This window comes from Labeo rohita, chromosome 20 (genome assembly GCF_022985175.1).
Source record: "Labeo rohita strain BAU-BD-2019 chromosome 20, IGBB_LRoh.1.0, whole genome shotgun sequence".
NCBI lineage: Eukaryota > Metazoa > Chordata > Actinopteri > Cypriniformes > Cyprinidae > Labeo > Labeo rohita.
The window spans coordinates 23,883,808-23,888,406 of record NC_066888.1 but is presented as its reverse complement, the minus strand read 5'-3'; positions in this window follow the sequence as shown (position 1 = coordinate 23,888,406).

Sequence of the window (4,599 nt, the reverse complement as noted above, 5' to 3'; positions counted from 1 at the left end):
AAATTGCATGATATAAAGTGCAATTGCAAGTTATAAATTCATAATTGCGAGATATAAACACAATTCCAACTTTTTTTTCTCAGAATTGCGCGAGAAGTAAAATCGCAATTGTGAGACAAAAATCAGAAACTGTCTCTTATCGCCCCCCTATTGGAGTAACATTATAAGAAATAGGGCCTACTACAGACTGACGGTTGGTCTGGAACGCTGAACAATACAAAAACTAAGTTCTAGTGCTGTTCAAGTGTATATAAACGCTCTTGCATTGAAACATAACTGAAACTCCAAGTCCCCATAAGTTATTAAACTTCAGTTTAGACTTAATAAAATGTCCAGATCTGGCTTCTCTGCATTCCTTTGCTATAGAGGACTGGGTGCAAATTGCATTAAAGTCAACGCAGAGGGATGTTGACTGTTTTAATGGCCTTCACTGTGGGAATGTTGGTTGTGCTCATCCCTAACAGTCAGCTCTGAGCATCCCTGTGCTTTCCAGTCTCAGTTACTGTGAATCCAGACACCTCCTCCAGCCTGCATTGCAAGGAGAAACTGCAGCCTACAAACAAGTCAGTGACATATAATGTCAGGAGAGCTGCTGGATTGTGTCTTCTTGAGAAATCCTCTCTGTTATCTTATGCTACATGCATGTGTGACATACCTTCCTGTCAAATGCTGCTCCATCTCTGCCCTGTGAATAAAACACAAGCTAAAAAATAAGATATTCACATTTCTCAGAGAGATCTGTATTTCACTTCCATTGGTATTCCTTAAAATGCTGCCTTAAAGTGTAAGATATTTAGATATTATGTGACGGTTTAAAAAGGTACATTTGATTCAAATAACCATCTTATTTTAAATTTCCCCATCTGTTATCAACTTTTACAGCAAGTCTGCAATTTAAAAATGACAAATGGCAGACTTTTAGAATATAGCAAGCCTCATTATCAACTATTAAATACAATGTGTGACAGAACATATTATATGCAGAATATATGGACGTTCCTGTCTGTGCAATACAGTCCAAGGATCAGAGTACTTTTGACAGCACCTAGAGAGAAGGGAGAGCGAGGCAGGAGGAGACGTGGACAGATCTGACTTAATTTGACTGCATGAGTCAGCAGCTCATTTAGAAGAGCTCTCAAGCCAAAAAAAACCCAGCAAGATTCTGTTGTGACTTTGTCATAAGACACCTATGCCATGGAAAACAGGAAATGAGCAGTTTGGAGAAGTATCGCTCATTCTTACAGCTCATCTGTGCCTATAACAACAAAACATCCAAGGCCAGAAACATTGGTCAAGTCCTTGCCTCGCCAGCTCTGTAACATGTTGACAGTTGCGGCAAAATGCGCTTCAAGGTTAAAGAGACATTTATCAAAACACCCAAGCAAGAGACTTTCAAAGAACAAGGACGTTACAATCATTAATTGTGATTCAGCGGCTGAGAGAAATAATTAAGCCTGGAGCCAATGTCAGAATCATTTCTATCTGGTGATTAAAAAGATTCCCTAATAAAAGCCAAAGAGGGTGAGGATTATCAGAGAGACGATCCGCAGTTAAAACTATCGCCCACTACTCTTTACAAATCTTTAACATGAACCTCAAACACTTTTGACTCATTTACGCTTTTAGTGCTACTGCAAATAGCAAAGTAATGATTCTGATGCCCAAACTGCACTACATAGGTCATACGTTAAAGACCTCATGACATTGTTTGATCAATGGGCGGGTGGCTGCGTTTCGCAGTTCCATGCCAAATATTTTTAAATATTTAGAAATGTACAGACAAAAACGCTGTTATGGAGTGAGTTGCATTGGAGATGCTAATCACTTCACAATTCTCCATTTGCATGATTTGAAGTGATTAGAGTGCAATTGACTGGAATTATGGTGGACAAATGTGATAATAAATGCTAATAAGAGCTGTGAAAACCCAATACTAAGCAGATTGTTACAAGAAATTGGTCCTTAGGCATTCAGTACACAAGTCAATAACTACGAGAGCCGCCCGGATTTGCATGTTAACCCTATAAAGCCAAGTGTAGCATATTTAAAATGCAAATTTCTAAGAGGTCTACATTATAAATAGAGTGTTTTCATGACGCATCATCTTTCTACCATATTGGCAGCTCTGAATGTGAACAATGCCACCAAACTGAACAAATTTTGCTAATTAATGCTGCTGAAAACGGTCAATTATTGTCATGTTTTGGGCTGTACTAAGCGGTCAAACCGGGAAAAACGTTTGGAGTACTTTAGTGGCCAAAAGTTATAACAAATCAAGAAGAATAGTGTCTGAGGAACAAAAGGCGTTTGTAGTTGGCCAAACTGAACGAGGATTTCCAGGGCAAGAATCTTGACAACATTCATGTTTGTTCTTATCATTTCCAGTCAGGTAGGTGAAATATTAGGCTAATATCTTAATTAATACTGCTGATACGTATCTTTACCACCTATTAACTTCAGTTTGTCAAAATATTGTACCCTTTTCTTGCTTACTAAGTCCTTATATGATTTAGCAGCTTCTGCACGTTTTTTTTTTTTCTGTGGTTTAGACAGCATAAATTAGCAGAACAATGTATTCAGTAGTACATTAACCATGCAATTAATGCTGTTGTTGCACAGTTCTGGATAAATTGAGACTTCCAATTCTGAACTAAGCAAAATAACATGTAATTTACTAGAGGCTGTGACAAAATCTTCATTGCCTCATTCTATTCAAAAATGTTTAATTCATTTGAATGAATTATTTAAAAAAAAAAAATAGTTTGAATAAATGTTTTAATTACTCACTCATAAATACTTCACTTGTTCCATTATTGAATGAATCAGCGTTTTTGAACAAATCTTTTGAATGAATGATTCCATGACAATTACATTTTTTAACAGTCACCTAGTGGCGAAACAATGTATCAACATTGTAATCAACAAAAGATATTTGAAGCGCCAATTTGAAGTGAAAATTACTTTCAAAAGATGATTTGCTCGATTTTGATCAGTAGTCTACCACTGACATCAGTGTTTATATCCGAACTATAAACTATTATCCCAGTACTTTTGTGATAATATGAAAGACTGTAAGACATAAATAACACTGTGTGGTTGAAATGACTGTTTGTTACCTATGGTAACCTACTCTCTATGTAAACACAGAATTGAATGTTCCGATATAAATTTATCAACAGTTTAATAAACAGAAAGGAATCCTTGTCATTTAGAAATAAGATTGCATGGGTGTTTCAATCAAGATAGCAATCTTTTTACAATTAATTGTGCAGCTCTAAGAATACCTAAGAATAACAATCCACCTTTTTTTTTTTTTTCAACGTGTAAACAACCGTATGGGTGAGACTCCCGGTTCATTAGGGTTCATTAGCCGCTATAGGGAAATAATGAAAATAACATACAGTAAACAGTAAAACCTTGTGCTACAAACCAGTGTGCTCATAATTAAGATTATACATAAAAATAATATGGCAAGACACACCAATTTGCAATATCAAGCAGCAAAATGAAAAAATATGTAAAAATAGCTGGATGCAGACCAGAAGCCAGACCCATAAAATTTTAAGAGTTCAGATGCAAAACCAGCTAAAAGCCATCTCAGTCAAAAATGATAGTGAGTGAATGCTCTCGACACGTTATACGTCCATCAAACACTTTTTCTTCAAACTCGCTAAAATACCAGCCTCAGCCCAATCAGAACTACCAGTACTTACATAGAAACCTATACCATATATCTGAACCTGATAAAAATGCATTTTTTAAAGAAAGATGTCAGATGGATTTAGCTGGTTTTGCATCTGAACTCTTCATTTACAAATGTCTGTGCCCACTCTTAGGGGGAAGAAAAGGATATTGTTAGTAATAGTTTAAGATGAACATTTACTGGCTAAAGTAACTTGGTTTTATCCATATATGACCTCTTAAAAAAAATCATGTTAAAATGTAAAATTTAAGTATTAAATGTGATACATCATGCTTTTGAGGAATGATTATTTGTACAACTGTCAATCATCATTTTGCATTTCATTATATATTTTGCCCTCCACAATATAACTACAGAGCTTTGATAGATATCATCTAAAACATATTATTAGGAGATATAGGGTGACAGTTGATATTTACATGCATTTTATGTAAGTAGTCTGCTATACTGTTATCTCTGATTATATTACAAGATATCAGAATTTCATCTTAAAAACGAAAGTGCATAGTTTTGCTCAGTTTGAGCCTCTGAATAAAACTGGGAAGATTTTCCTCCATAAGGTTGAGCTACATATTCTCACTATATCATATTCTCAGACAAACACATACGGAAACTTTATTTAGATTTTCTGTTAGATTTTGTCTAAAGGTTAAATGAACTTTACAGGCTTTACACGGTTAAAAAAAAAAAACATATCAACATTTTTACTTCTAACCATCCACCAGTGCTAAACCAGAATGAATTTTGGATTAACAGATCTATGATAACTATCTACGATTACAAGTCCGAAGCCTTTCAAAGAATACTACAAAATTAGCTCCTCAGCTGTCTTCCTGAAAAGCATGAGTAGAAAGATCTTGACAGGCCGTTTCATTCAGTGTGTTTGGACAACGCTT